This window comes from Callospermophilus lateralis, chromosome 15 (genome assembly GCF_048772815.1).
Source record: "Callospermophilus lateralis isolate mCalLat2 chromosome 15, mCalLat2.hap1, whole genome shotgun sequence".
NCBI lineage: Eukaryota > Metazoa > Chordata > Mammalia > Rodentia > Sciuridae > Callospermophilus > Callospermophilus lateralis.
This window is the reverse complement of record NC_135319.1, coordinates 9,250,795-9,267,629: the sequence shown is the minus strand read 5'-3', so window position 1 is coordinate 9,267,629 and position 16,835 is coordinate 9,250,795.

Below are 16,835 nucleotides of genomic sequence, written 5' to 3'. Positions count from 1 at the left end.
AGTAGGTACCAAGAAAGACTGATTCTGTCCTTGGTAAATCCAAACAAGTGAGACCACTGGGACTGGGACTGGGACTGGATCTGGGTGCCTGGCGTCCTGGATCCCATGTTCAGAGAGTTCCATCAATAAGGAAGTGAGTTGAGGTCACTTCCTTCAGGAACTGAATGAGATCACTGCCTCGGCAACCACTTTGTCCTAAGAGTTTCTTCCAACGGTCCCATGAGATGGAGGCTGCTTCTACTTCCTGTGACACTTTCACAAGTTAGAATGGCATATCAACCATAGGGAACCAGGAACAGCTCTCCACACAGTCTTGGTTTGGTCCATCTTCTCGACATTAAGATGAGAGAGGCTGATTCAGAAACATCCCTTCATCCTGACCAGGTTGTTTGCGATGGAAGATGACTTTTGCTCTCTCAGGTCCTTCATACCTGCCTACATCTTCTCCAGGGATCATTTCTGCATGGCGCTTTGAGGTTCTCAGCAGATGGAAGATCCACTACATTCCTGTATTGTAAGATCAACACTGTCCCTGCTCTTCTGTAAACATGTTATTAACACAAACAGTGTATGGTTAGTGTTAATAACATGTTCCATTTGGGTTAGGAATTATTCTGCTGCATGAATAATGGTATTGGAAACTTGTGATTATTTTAAGAATATAGAGATGAAATATATGTATGAAAAAAGAAATCTAAGTAAGATTTGAAGCCCAGAAGGGCATTGGGCCCTTGATTGTGATACTTAGCGTTGAATTACATTCTGCACCGATGTCTCAGATAAATCAATATACAATAGCATAAGACCTTGTACCTTGAATGATTGAATGTAGAAGAGAACATCCAGTCAAAAAGGGATACTCGGTAAGATTAAGAAGATAGTTAGTATGTTTAGGAGGAAGAGTGAGTATAGGATTTGGAACAAAAGTTCTTTAGCAATAGGTTATTTATTAGAGTGTGAATGTAAATGTCAGCACATGTGAAGAGTCAGTCACAATGATGAACTGGGGAATATATGTAGGAAAGCAGATAGCAATAGAGACATTATGAAATCGGGCAAAGTATAAAGTGAGGGATAGGATTAGACATTTTCAATTGGGTTGAGTTTGAATATATAATTTTAAGAAGAAACACATATGTAGTCACCAATAGAATTGACATTTGAGAGCATTAGGGAACCTGGACATGGATGTTTTTAGTAATCCATGTTTTTTTTTTTTTCCATTTGGGCTTTTATACAATCATAAGTGTGACCTTTGCATTTTGTGTCCAGAATATTTCTGTGATTAAATGTGTATGAAGATCAAGTGACATGAGTCCACATCCACCATTTCAGGGAGCAATATTTTGAAGACGTATAAATTAGTATTGGGGGTACAAAGAGGTGTACACTGTGTCTATGAATATAGAGATAATGCATGAATAGACCATAGTGTGAATAAATAATATAACTGGTTCCACTTTAAATAATGGATAGAATTGATATCTGAAAAGATATAAGAAATCTTATATTGACATACAATCATTCATTCAAACAAGTTATACATCTAATGGTAATATCAGAGTGATAATTAATATGAATGGTATGTGAGTTTTGCTTCAAAAGTGATTATGGAAATCAAAATTAATGTGTTTGGTACGAAATCTCATGAAAAGACCAGTCAAGAAACTTAGAGGAATACATGCGTTTTGAAGCAGGAAGTGATTGAAAGTGAAACAAATGCCTATACATTTTTGAACTTGTGGATGAAATGATATATCCTATGATGTCCATAAACTGAAAAAATAATAATGTAACAATATTGAATAAAAATGAACTTCAAAATACACATCATGTCCCGTAGGATTCTACTTACATTGATGTTAAACTGATTCAGTTACTGGAGAAATATTAGGATTTGTAAGCTTCATTCACTGAAGTTAGTTTTCAGTACTAGGAAATAAATATGTATTTCAGGCGGATGAATATTTCTGAGAATTATCTTGTGAAAAGTTGATTATAAACCACATATAGAAACATGAGTGAATTTAGGGAGTGTATAATAAGACACATATATTTTATATTTTGAAAAATCTGGACAGTATATATATATATATATATATATATATATATATAGAGAGAGAGAGAGAGAGAGAGAGAGAGAGAGAGAGAGATAGATAGATAGACACACACACATTATAATGTAGCAATATACATGCTAATCGAAATTCACCATGTAATACATATCATCCACATATCCAAAAATATTCATTTTACTGAACATCAATTTATATGTAATGTTGATCATCTAGGAAATTCACCAATAGGTTTAATTTTCAGTTCCATCATTATTTAGGGGGAGTGATATCTTATCACAATATGTATCTTTCAAAATCAGCGAGCTTACAAAAATGTACTTGTGATACCAGGTAAGATTCTAAATATGCATAAAAAATACATGTGATAAATAGGCTACAGAGAATGGGAGACAGAAATTTACATATGTGTTAACTTTAAAAACTCATGGAGAACTATTACAATGAAAAGTTGACTAGATTTATAACACATACCCTTGATAAAGCAGAAGGGAAGTCCAAGTATACACCATGCCTCCTATGAACGGCCTGTATTTCTATTCTGTTAGGTTTCTTGTTCTCCATCATATTAGGATTAGTATTCAGAGTCTAGTAGGTTATGGGTTAATGTCAGGGATTCAGTATTTCAAATGGAAAATATGAAAATGAATCTAATGTGTATGCAAATATGTGCTACACAAAAATCATCCCACTCTCATCCAGAACAATACCTTGACATAACCTTCGCCCCAATTAATACACAATTAGTGGAGAAGAGTTAGAAAATCTGTGAATACATATGTGGAAATGAAAATGCTCAGGAGTTCACAGCTTTGGAGGAGGTAGAGAAATTTTCAAAAGTATGGGATAGGGTAAATACTCCACAAATATGGAGTTCTGCTGGCCTAATGACTCTTTGAGAAACTGCCTTTGAGGTTGGGCCCTTGTAATATATGTTGTTGTCAGGAGCTTCAGCTTCCTTTGTAGTGAGACAATCAAAGCTGGATCTGCATATATGTGACCTGAAGGGCATGGTTTCTTATTTTCTAGTGAACATGAGGCAGCAGTTCTGAATTCCCTCATTGTAGGTAAACTGTGGCCACTGGGAGCTAAGTGTCTCCTCGTGTGGACTGAGAAGCCTTTTGGTCATCCTCCACTTTTTCTGGTGATTATTACTGCTGCACTGGGAGTTTGGTATCGGCATCAGTAAATACCATGAGTTCAACGGGGACACAGTGCTGGAGGGAGTACTCTCACGTGTGGTGGGTCAGGGTGTGCAGGAGAACGCCCCAACCAGGCTTCTATTCAACAAAGCTTGCCTCCTTGTCTGTAGTAACCCAATTCTGAACATTGCCCTAAAACCTCTCAATGTAAAAAGATGCCTTTACATATAAGGTTCTGCTGGCTGCACCATGTCAGTCACAAGGCATTTGGAAGCCAATGGCAGATCCATGTGGCCCCATCACAGATGTTTTATCACACATCTGCAAACCACTGCTCTAGGCCCACTACTAAGCAGGTTTCAACGAACTGGCATCTTTGTTCTACACCATTTTCATGAAACCCAGTAAATCAAGGCACTGTCTGGTACACTCATGATCAGCAACAGAACATCCAAAGATTCTCCAGTGCGACCTGCTCTTGGGAATTTCAAATATTCCATGGTATTTATCTAGCCATTTTTCAAGGATGAAGTTGGTGTCACTGTGGGTTTCAATTCATTCAGGAACCATTAAATGGTGAGGAAACTCATTTCAATGAAAGCTCAGGAGAACTCTCACAGGCAAGTCTTCCCAAAGAGTGGCCAAAAGGTCAAATGAAGCCTGGCCCATTGAGGTCTACAATGTGAGTTCCATGTGTGATTTCACTCTCAAGTATGGCTGCCAAGTTTTTTCAGAATGAAATCATGTGATATCCTAGCTGAGATTCCCAGTGCTCTGTGGAAAGCCATCCTAGGCCTAAATATCAGTCTCCAAGGGCAACTCTCATGCGTGGCCTTCTAAAATCCCAACAGAATTCATGGTAATACTTCTCTGATTTCAGTTCCAAAACTCAGTCTCTAAGGGGAATCACACCATAGTTCAAGCCCAGGTTGACCCAGGAATCTCTTCCTACTGCCACACAACTGATCACAATTAATACCAAAACAATCCCACATGGCCCTCATCTTCTTTTTATAGACACTCATCATAACCCCTGGGTTGAGGTTTCCATGAGGGGTGCATACCAAGACAGTGTCCAAAATAATCTCCCTTGCCTCTAATTTGCCTAAAGTCAGGGTGGCCTGGAAACCCTTCCTGTTAACGAGGAATGATCAAATAGGCCTGCCATTAATACTGATCTACTTCTCCAAATAATCACACTGGGCCAAGAGGCTGATTCAGACACATCTCTTTACAAAGCAATAAACCAAAGAGCCACAGGTGATGCCTATTCATTTCCATTTGAAAACTCTTTTCTTCAGGATTCACAAAGGGGTGGCCTAAGGCAAAGACCTTCTAGATATTCACAGCACCAGAACCATAGGTAAGCAAAATTCCCAAAGCAGGGTTTCTCCACATAGACTTTACTGTTCACACTGATATCTGACTTTCCTGAGATGCTCCCATTTCCTTCAGCTCTCCAGTACATAGCCATGTCACAGAGCTTGGAGGTGGTACGTATCTTGGACAGAAAACCATGAGCCTATTCCGGAGAGTGGCCAGAATTCAGGAATAAAACAGGAAATTAGGAAGATAGTCATTGCTACCCATCCATAAGGAAAGCTGCAGTCCAATCATAAATTGGGCAGTATGAATTCTGGGAAGCATTATACTAGACAGGACACATTCATTGATGCATTATGTTTTCTAATGTCTACAACTACAAACACAGTGGGATACATAGACATAGAAACACTTGCCTTGTCAAACGACTTACTAGAAACAGTCCACTTCAAATCAAACAAACTGCCTTTCCTACCAATTCTCATAACATGAGACAAAACAACAAACTCACACCCACAACAACATAGGACTTTCTTCCCCCAAGTAGGTCTTTGACTCTCCAGAATTTCCTCTGACTGTTGTACCATACTATGTTCCCCCAAAATGCCCTGTACTGTCTCAGATCTGGACTCCTTGGCCAACTCTTTGAAGTTGTCAGGAGCCAGCTTTGAGCCACTACCTTCTTTCTCAGGAAAGGCCACTCTCCAAAGCTCTCCTGGGATTTGGCCATTCTCAAATCAGTAGGTACCAAGAAAGACTGATTCTGTCCTTGGTAAAACCAAACAAGTGAGCCCAGTGGGACTGGGTCTGGGACTGGTTCTGTGTGCCTGGCTTCCAGGATTCTAAGTTCAGAGTGTTCCAAGACCAAGGAAGTGAGATAGGTCACTTCCCTTCGGAACTGAATGAGGTCACTGGTTTGGCAACCACTTTGTCCTAACAGTTCCTTCAAAGGGTCCCATGAGATGGAGGCTGCCCCTACTTTCTGTGACACTTTCACAACTTAGAACGGTATATCAACCATAGGCACCCCGGAACAACTCTCACAAAGACCTGGTTTGGTCCATCTTCTCTACATTAAGAAGAGAGAGGCTGATTCACACATATCCCTTCATCTTAACCAGGTTGTTTGCCTTACAAGATGACTTTTGCCCTCTCAGGTCCTTTATAGCTGCCTTCATCTTCCCCAGGGATAATTTCTGCATGGACCTTTGAGGTTCTCAGCGGGTGGAAGATCCCCTATATTCCTCTATATTAAGACCAACTCTGTCCCTGTTCTTCTATAAAGTTAGATTGAGGGAACAATGTATGGTTAGGGTTAATAACATGTTTGATTTGAGTTAGGAATCATTCTGCTGGATGAATAATGGTATTGGGAACCTGGGATATTTATAAGAATATAGATGTGAAATATAAGTATGAAAACAGAAATCTAGGTAAGATTTTAAGCCCAGAAGGGCATTGGGCCCTTGATTGGAATACTTAGCGTTGAATTTCTTTCACACAGATGTCTCAGATAAATCAATATACAATGGCATATCACCTTGTACCCTGGATGATTGAATGTAGAAGAGTTCATCCAGTCAAATAGGGATACTTGTTAGGATTAGAGAGATAGTCAGTCTGTTTCGGAAGAAGAGTGAGTATAGGATTTGGACCAAAAGTTCAATAGCCCTAGGTTTTCGGTTAGAGAGTGAATGTAAATTTCAGCACATGTGGAGAGTCATTCACAATGATGAACTGGGAAAATTATTTAGGAAATCAGATATCAATACACACATTATGAAATCAGGCAAAGTATAAAGTGAATGATAGGATTAGACATTATCAACAAGGTTGAGTTTCAATATATAATCTTAGGAAGAAACAAATATGTAGTCACCAATATAATTGACATTGGAGAGCATTAGGCAATCTGGACATGGATGTTTTTAATAATCCAGAATCACTTTCCATCTAGGATTTGCTACAATCAGAAGTGTGACCTTTGCATTTTGTGATCAGAATATTACTGTGATAAAATGTATATGTAGATCAGGTGACATGAGTATTTCTTCTAACATTTCTGGGAGCAATATTTTGAAGAGGTATAAATTAGTATTGGGGGTACACAGAGTTGTACCCTGTGTCTTTGAATGTAGAAGAAATGCATGAATTGACAATACTGTGAATAAATAATATACTGTTACCACTTTAAATCATGGATTGAATTGATATCTGAAAATATGTAAGAAATCTTATATTGATATACAATCATTCATTCCAACGAGTTATACATCTAATGTTAATATTAGGGTTATGTTTTATCATAAAGGGTGTGTGAGTTTAGCTTCAAAAGTGATTATGGAAATGGAAAATAATGTGTTTGGAAAGAAATATCATGAAAAGATGAGTCAAGAAATATAGAGGAATTCATATGTTCTGAAGCAGGATTTGATTGTAAGTATAAAAAAAGCCTATAAATTTTTTAACTTGTGGATGAAATATATATCCTATGATGTGCAAAAACTGAAAAAATAGTAATGCACCAGTGTTGAATGAAAATGAACGTCAAAATACATATCATATCCCATAGGAATCTACTTGCATTGATGCTAAACTGGGTCAGTTACTGTAGAAATATTATGATTTGTATGCACTATTCACTGAAGTTAGTTTTCAGTACTAGGAAACGAATACGTATTTCAAGTGGATGAATTTTTATGAGAATAATCTTGTGAAATGTTGACTATAAATTTACATATATGAACACGAATGAATTTAGGGAGTGTATAATAAGAAACATATATTTCATATTTTGAAAAATCTTGAGAGTGTATATATAGATATGTGTGTGTGCATTTATGTATATATATATATATATATATATATATATATATATATATATATATATATACACACACACACACAGACACTAAAATGTATCAATATACATGCCAATCGAAATTCACTATGAAATATATATCATCCACAGATCCAAAAATAATCATTTTACTGAACCTGGATTTATGTATAATATTGTTCAACTAGGAAGTTCACCCGTAGGTTGAATTTTCAGTTCCAACAACGTTTAGAAGGAGTGATCTCTTCCCACGATTCGTATCTCCCAAGACAGCCAAACTCACAAGGATGTACGTGTGATACCAGTTATGTTTCTATATTTGCATATAAAAATACATGTGCTGAACAGGCTACAGAGAAAGGGAGACAGGAATTCACATATTTGTTAACTTTAAAAACACATGGAGATCTATTTCAATTAAAAATTGACTAGATTTATAACACCTACACTTTATCATGCAAAAGGAAAGTCCAACTATACACCATGCCTTCTCTGAACTGCTTTCATTTCCATTCTGTTTGGTTATATTTGTCCATCATTTTAGGATTAGTAGTCAGTCTATTAGGGTATGGGTTAGTGTCAGGAATTCAGTAATTCGAATGGAAAATAGGAAAATGAATCCAATGTGTATGCAAATATGTGCTACACAAAAATATTCCCACTCTCATCCAGAACATTGCCTTTACATTACCTTTGCCCCAAATAAGACACGATTAGAGAAGAAGAGTTAGGAAATCTGTTAATACATATCTGAAATTGAAAATATTCAGGAGTTCACAATCTTGGATGTGGTAGAGGAGTTTCCAAAAGTAAGGGACAGGGTAAACACTCCACAAACATGGAGCTCATTGGGCCTAAAGACTCTTGAGAAACTGCCTCTGAGGTTGGGCACTTGAAATATATGTTGTTGTCAGGAATTTTAGCATTTTGTCTAGTGAGACCAACAAAGCTGGGTCTGATCTCTGTGACCTGAAGGATATGGTTTTTTATTTTCCAATGAACATGAGGAAGCAGTGCTGAATTCTCTCTTTGTAGGTAAACTGTGGCCACTGGGGTCTAAGTGTCTCCCCATGTGGACTGTGAAGTCATTTGATCATCTTCCACTTTTCGAGGTGTTTCTTGCTTCTGCACGGTGAATTTGGTATTTGCTTCAGGAAATACAAGGAGTTCCACAGGTACCAGTGATGGAGGGAGTTCTGTCACGTGTGGTGGGTCAAGGTCTGCAGGAAAATGCACCAACCAGACTTCTACCCCACATAGCTTGCCCGCTTGTCCATAGCAATCTGATTCTGAACATTGCCCTGAAACCTCTCCATATAACAAGATGATTTTATATATAAGGGTCTGCTGACTTCACCATGTCAGTCTCAAGCCATTTGGAATCCAAGGGCAGATCCACATGGTACCACCACAGATGTTTTATCACATACCTGCACACCACTGCTCTAGGCCCACTACTCAGCAGTCTCCAACTTACAGGGATCTCTTTTCTACACTGTTTTCATGAAACCAAGTAAATCCAAGCACAGTCTGGTACACTCATGATCAGCAACAAGTCATCCAAAGTTTCTCCATTGCCACCTGGTCATGGAAATTTCAAAAAATTCATGGTATGTATTTAGCTATTTTTCAAAGATGAAGTTGGAGGCACTGTGGGTTTCAATTTATTTAGGAAACATTAAATGGTGAGGAAGCTCATTTCAAAGAAATCTCTGGAGAACTCTCACAGGCAAGGCTTCCCAAAGAGTGGCCAATATTTCACATGAATCCAGGCCCATTGAGGTCTAAAATGTGAGGTCCATGTGTGTTTTGACTCTCAATTATGACTGCCAAGACTTTCAGAATAAAATCACGTGAAATCCTGGCTGAGATTCCCAGTGCTCTGTGGAAGCCACCTTGGCCTAGATCTCAGATTTCAGGATGACTCTCATGTGTTGCCTCCTAAAATCCCAACACAATTCATGGAAATACTTCTCTGAGGACAGTTCCAGAATTCAGTCTCTAAGGGGAATAACACCAGAGTTCAAGCCCAGGTGAACTAAGTCATCTCTTCCAACCGCCACAAAAATGACCAGAATTAAAAGCAAAACACTCCCACATGGCCCTCAACATCCTCCATATAGACACTTATCATAACCTCTGGCTGGGAATTTCCATGAGGGGCGCAGACAAAGACAGTATCCAAATAAGTTCCCTTGCCCCTCATTTGCCTAAAGTCAGGGTGGCCTGGACACCCTTCCTGAGAACCAAGAGTGATTAAATAGGCCTGCACTTAATACTGCTCTGCATCTCCAATTTGGGGCCTACTTACTTTCAGGTATAGATTCTTTATGTGATTTGGAGTCATGAGAAAAGCCAAGCACCTCTGGGCTAGTCTCTGCAGGGTTTGAAGAACTCATTTGACCCAAAGGATCCCTATTCTCACTTGATGGATTTCAGGAACCTAACAGAGGAAAGCAAAAGACTTAATCCACAATGACTGCTCATTTGGCCATTTTGGTTTTGGATGCACACATGGTATCTTTCTTTAGATCCATCAGGTGCTAAGAATCTAAGCCACAGCCTCACACAGGGTCATGAGGCTGATTCAGACACATCCCTTTCCAAAGCAATCAAGCAAAGAGCCACAGGTGATGCCCATTCATTTGCATTTGAAAACTCATTTCTTCAGGCTTCACAAAGGGGTGGTCTGAGGCAAAAAGCTTCCTGAAATTCAGGGCAACAGAACAATAGGTAAACAAATGGCCCAAAGCAGGATTTCTCCACTGAGACTTTCCTGGTCACACTGATATCTGAGTTTTCTGAGACGCTCGCCATTCCCTTTAGCTATCCAGTACATGGCCATGTCACAGAGCTTGGAGGTGGTATATATATATTGGACACATAACCATGAGCCTATTCTGGAGAGTGGAGTGAATTCAGGAACAAAAATAGAAATGTAGGAAGATAGTAGGTGTTGCCCATTCATAAGGCAAGCCGCAGTCCATTCATAAATTGGCAGGATGAATGTTGGGAAGATTTCTACTAGACAGGAGACATCCATTGATGCATTCTCTTTTCTAATGTCTAGAACCACGGACACAGTGGGATACACAGACTTAGAAACACTCGCCTTTTCATAAGACTTATTAGAAACAATTCACTTCAAACCAAAAAACTGCCTTTATTACCTATTCTCAGAACATGAGACAAAACCACAAACCAACACCCACATCCACAAAGACACCTTCTTCCCCCAAGTCAGTCTGTGACTATCCATAGTGTCCTCTGATTGGTGGGCCATACTATGTTACCCTGAAATGGCCTGTCCTGTCTCAGATCTGGTCTCCTTGGTCAACACTGTGAACTTCTCAGGAGCCAGCGGTGATCCACTAACTGCTTTCTCAGGAAAGGCCACTCTTCAGAGCTTTCCTGGCATTTGGGCATCCTCACCTCCATATGTACCAAGAAAGACTGACTCTGTCCTTGGTAAATCCGAACAATTGAGACCACTGGGACTGGGACTGGGACTGAGACTGAATTTGGGTGCCTGGCTTCCTGGATCCCAAATTCAGAGAGTTCCATCACCAAGGATGTTAGGTGAGGTCACTTCCTTTAAGATCTGAATGAGGTCACTGCCTTGGCAACCACTTTGTCCTAACAGTTGCTTCAAAGTGTCCCATGAAATGGAGGCTGCCCCTACATCCTGTGACACTTTCACAAGTTAGAATGGTATATCAACCATAGGCACCCGGGAAGTGCTCTCCACACTGGCCTGGTTTGGTCCTTCTTCTCCATATTAAGAAGAGAGAGGCTGATTCAGACACATCCCTTCATCCTGACCAGGTTGTTTTCAATGGAAGATGACTTTTGCTCTCTCAGTTCCTACATATGTGCCTACAACTTCTCCAGGGATCATTTTTGCGTGGACCTTTGAGTTTCTCAGCAGTTGGAAGAAACCGTACATTCCTGTATTGTAAGAACAACTCTGTCCCTGCTCTTCTGTAAAGTTAGATTGAGGGAAGAGTGTATGGTTAGGGTTAATAACTGTTTCGATTGGGGTTAGGAATCATTCTGCTGCATGAATGATGGTATGGCGAACCTTCGATATTTACAAGAATATATAGGTGAAATATAAGTACGAAAACAGAAATAAAGGTAATATTTGAAGCCCAGAAGGGCAATGGGCCCTTGATTGCAATATTTAGCTTTGATTTATTTTCTGCACAGATGTCTCAGATAAATCAATATACAAATGCATAGGACCTTGTACTTTGGATGATTGATTGTCAAAGAGAACTTCCAGTCAAAAAGGGATAGTCGGGGGGCTGGGGATGTGGCTCAAGTGGTAGCGCGCTCGACTGGCATGCGTGCGGCCCGAGTTCGATCCTCAGCACCACGTACAAACAAAGATGTTGTGTCTGCCAAGTACTAAAAAAAATAAATGTTAAAAAATTCTCTCTCTCTCTCTCCCTCTCTCTCTAACTCTTTCTTTAAGAAAAAAAATTAAAAAAAAGGATAGTCAGTAGGATTAGGACGATAGTCGGTAAGTTTAGAACGGAGAGTGAGTAGTATAGGATTTGCACCAAAAGTTCTTTAGCTATGGGGTTTCGGGTAAAGAGTGAATGTAAATGTCAGCACATGTGAAGAGTCAGTCACAATGATGAACTAGGGAAAATATGTAGGAAAGCAGATTTCAATAGAGACATTAGGAAATCTGGCAAAGTATATTTGGTAATGAAAATTTAGTAAAATAGGTAAATTCACTTCCTGTTTTTCTGTATGCTTAACAAAATACTTTTGAAATCTTGAGAACTGTTTGCTAATCTTGTTCCCAGAATGTGCTGTCCCCAACTGCCAACCTGCAGAATGTACTCATTCACCTGGTTGCACGCAAACTGCTCACTCGCCCAGACCAAACAATAAAGTTCCCTCTCTGCCCTCTCCAAGGAAAGTATATAAGCTCTGCTTAAGCTGTTCTCAGGGCTCTCTGCTCTATTCAAGTGAGCTCTGAGCCCCAGCATGCTGGACCCCCAATAAACCCTTTGCTTTTGCATGAGACAGTCTCTTGGTGGTCTCTTCACCAGATGCTCGCCTGACCTTTACATATGGAGGTTCCACTGAGATCCGGCAGCGGCGAACGAGAGACCCCAACAGGCTCCTCTTGGGGTATGTATGGTGCCTCTTTCTGGTTTCAGGTTTCAGGTTAGGGCTTCGCAAAATGGCTGTCAATGAAGAGTGTGACCTCTCTCCGACGGTGGCTGACATACGTGTCACAGAGCCACAGGCCACATCCCTGGGGGATGCACCAGAGTACTCCGGAAATCGAGGAGCAATAGTCTCCTCAACTCAGTGATATTTTGTTTCAGATTCGGTATCGCCAGCCCATCGGGTTGGGCCAGATACTTAGTCCTGGTCTCAGTGTTGGAAGTTCCATTGTCTGTCTTTATTTTCTTGTCTTGTCTGTGTCGTGTGTCGTTGCTTTTACTGTTTGTGTATCTTTCATTATGGGACAGAGCACTTCAATGCCTCTGTCCCTGACCCTTGATCACTGGACCAAAGTACCCTTAAGGGCTCAGAATCTTTCTTTTTCAGTAAAATTCTGGACCTGGCAGACTCTCTGTGCCTCAGAATGTCCCACCTTTGGATTCGGATGGCCCCTAGAAGGATCTTTCTACTTCCCACTAATTTAAAAAGTCAGAGGATATTGTCTTTCAGCCAGGGCCACATAGCCATCCGGATCAACAGCCATATATCTTAACTTGGCAGGACCTCTGCAAATCTCCTCCATGGGTGAAGCATTTCCTTGCCCCTACCCCCTCTCCTACTCCTTCCCCCATGATCTCTCAAACCCTCTGCTCCTCCTCCTCCTCCACCCTCTGTTCTCCCTGAGTCACAAGATTTGACTCTACTGGACTCTCGTCCCCCTCCTTATCTCCTGCCCACGTCCCCCAAAGACCAACACCCTCTAAGTGATTCCCCTGCTGCTGACTCAACCTCTCCACCATTGGAGGAAGCTAAGCCAGCCCAGCGCCCTCCAGATAATTTCCCCGTGGCACACACAGCCCCTCCTCCTCTGGAGGAAGCTAGCCCGGCTAAAGGTACTCACCAGTGGTGAATGATTGAAAAACCTGGAACTCGAATGATGCTCCCCCTCCATCCCTAGGGGCCAATGATTGACAACGGCCTTGGGGGAAAAATGCAAGCCTACCAGTATTTACCTTTCTTCTCTTCAGACTAATATAACTGGAAAAATAAAAATCCCCCTTTTACCGAGGACCCCACCCGGCTCCTAGGTGTGGTTGAGTCATTGATGTTTTCACACCAGCCTACTTGGGATGACTGCCAACAACACCTAGGGTTGTCTCTTCATGGTAGAGAAACAAAAGAGAATCCTCCTGGATGCTAGAGAAAAATATCCTCTGATCAGATGGGTGACCGACAAAACTTCTCAACATATTCAACCCTGCTTTCCCTTGAATCGACGAAACTGGGACCCCAACACCATTGAAGGTAGGGAGCATCTGTCCACTTATCGCTGGGCTCTAATTGTGGGTATCTTAGTGGCTGCTAGGCGACTAACAAATTTTGCCAAGTTAAGAGAGATTATTCAAGGGCCTGATGAATCTCCCTCTATGTTTTTAGAGAGAATTATGGAGGCATATAGGAGATATACTCCTTTCGATCCTCAGGCAGAGGATCAAAAGGCATCTGTCAAGATGGCCTTTATGGGCAAGCTGCCCTGGATATTAAAAGAAAGTTACAATGCTTAGTGGATTAAAAGATATGACTTTGAGAGATTTAGTCAGAGTAGGCGAGAAGGTATACTATAAGAGAGAAACTGAGGAAGAGTAGGGAGCAAAGGGTAGATAAAAGAAACAAAAGACAGACTAAGGCATTGACTAAGGTCCTGGTCACAACAACAAATAGGCCAGAAATAAGAAACATGGAGACATGAAGGGATACCGGGGCCCATACTAGAGGCCACCCCTGGCCTCAATTTAATGTGCCTACTGTAAAGAAAAAGAACACTGCTTCAAAGAGTGCCATTGAAAGAGACAGCCACTCTAGCCAGCCATTCTGACTCTGGAGGATGACTAAGAACGTTGGGGCTCAGATCCCCTCCGAGAGCTCAGGGTAAATTTTGAAGTGGAGGGGACCCCAGCAAACTTTGAAGTGGATACAGGGGCAATATACTCTGCCCTTAAGGCCCCATTGGTCTCTCTATCAAATAAAAGGTCTCTAATTCAATGGGCTAATGGCAGAAAATATGGGGCTTGGACAACTAAGAGGACCATGGACCAGGGGAAAGGAAAAATCCATCACTCGTTCTTAGTAATCCCAGAATGCCCGGCCCCATTGATGGGCAGAGATCTGCTCAACAAGCTCCGGGCCAAAATAACTTTTAACCCTGAAGGCCCACAAGTGGAATTTCTAAATCCTTCAGTAAAAACTCTTATAGTCACAGCTCTAAATATGTCAGTAGAAAATGTACATCAACTCACTCACCTTGGTTCAAAGAAATTGCATTCATTCCTGAAGGATCGAGAACAGAGTTTTTTACTAACCGACTCAAAGCAAAAGGAAATAACTGAATGGGTAACAAAAGCCTGTCAGGTCTGTCATGGGTAATGCTTACCCTTCCAAGCTTCCTGCCAAAAAGCACCTACGAGGAACCAGACCAGGACAATTCTGGGAAGTGGACTTTACTAAAATTAAGCCAGCAAGGTTTGAAATTAAATATCGCCTAGTCTTTGTAGATATATTTTCAGGATGGATTGAAGCCTTTTCCAGGAAAAAAGAAAAAAAAAAAAAAAAACGAAACAGTGCAAATGGTAGTCAAGAAGATCCTGAAAGATATTTTTACAAGATACAGCCTGCCTAAAGTAATAAGGTCTGATAATGGACTGGCGTTTGTAGCCCAGGTAAGTCAGGGGTTAAGCAAGACCCTGGGGATTAATTAAAAGTTACATTGTGCTTATAGACCACTGAGTTCAGGACAGGTAGAAAGAATGAATAGAACCATTGAAGAGACCATAACGAAATTAAGCTTAGAAACCTGCATTATAGATTGTACTATGTTCCTGCCTTATGCACTATTTCATGGAAGAAATACTCCCTCTGTTTCTTTGTGTAACCTCACCCCCTATGAAATTGTCCATGGTGCCCCTCCTTCAGTAAGGGACCTAACCCCAACTCTAAGACCTAACTATTCCTTCCACACCCTACTGATAGACTGAATTAAAGCTCTTGAAAGAACTCAGGGATACCTGTGAAAACAGATGGCCAATGCCTATCAACCTAGCAACGAGTGGACTCTACATCGATATCAAGTAAGTGACTTCATCTACGTAAGTCGACATCAGGTATCAACCCTGGAACCCCACTGGAAATGACGATACAATGTGCTACTTATAACACCTACAGTGGTAAAGGTAGACAGATTCACTTCCTGGATCCATACCTCTCATCTCAAGCCTGCGCCCTGTCCAGACTCTGGCTGGAAACTGGAAAAAATTGGTAAAACTTTCAAATTGTGTATTTACCCTGTGTCTAAGGCTATACACTCTCCCCTTGACCACCGGTAGTCCTAAACCTATTCAACCCGTTCAGCAGCGATGGCTGATCACAAATCCTACTGGTAAAGAAGTATGATCTATCTCGAATACAGCCCACTTAGGGACTTGGTTGACATCTATCCACCCAGACATTTGTCAGCTGGCTATAGGTCTTTCCTATTGGGATATACCTGATGAAGAGGATCCCACTAAATTTCCATTAAATCCATTCTGCACCATTGATAATGGAAACAATCATAATGGATGTAGGGACACGCAAGCCAGATGCAAGTTGGCTAGCCTAGATTACTATGTTTGCCTGGTGGACTACCAAAGCCACAAACAGTCACGGTTGTGTGGGGGAAATGCCGACTTCTTATGTAAGTCATAGGGATGTGATCATACAGGCAGTGCATGATGGAACCCAAATTCCTCATCAAATTCTGTACACAGCATTGGCCCTATTACCAATTAGATCACCAAAACTGATGGCCCCTAGAGGGGTCTCTAGATCCTCAAATTCTGCATGACATTTTTAACTTCTGAAAGTCCTCAAAAGGGTGAAAGGAGATTTCCCTATGTGGAGGCCTTTTCCCTCCTTTGCTCACATCCTGAACTATGCTTCTCCAATAGGTGCTCACACACAGCCTTCTGCTCTAGACTCTCTGTTGTCACTCTCACCTCAGCAACATGATTTCTCCCTTCCAATTACTAGATCAAAAACCCAAACCTCCGCCGGATCTCAGACCATTGCCCCCTTGCTGAGGTAGCAGGTACTGAGGTAACCCTCCACCGAATCACTCCTCTCTTCTCCAGTCAGTGCCCGCACCGGGTCCCACCAGTTCCTCTTACCAGCTAACCCAAAGCTCAAACCAGCTGAGGAGAACCCTCAGACCCCTATCCAAGATGTAGTGAAAAT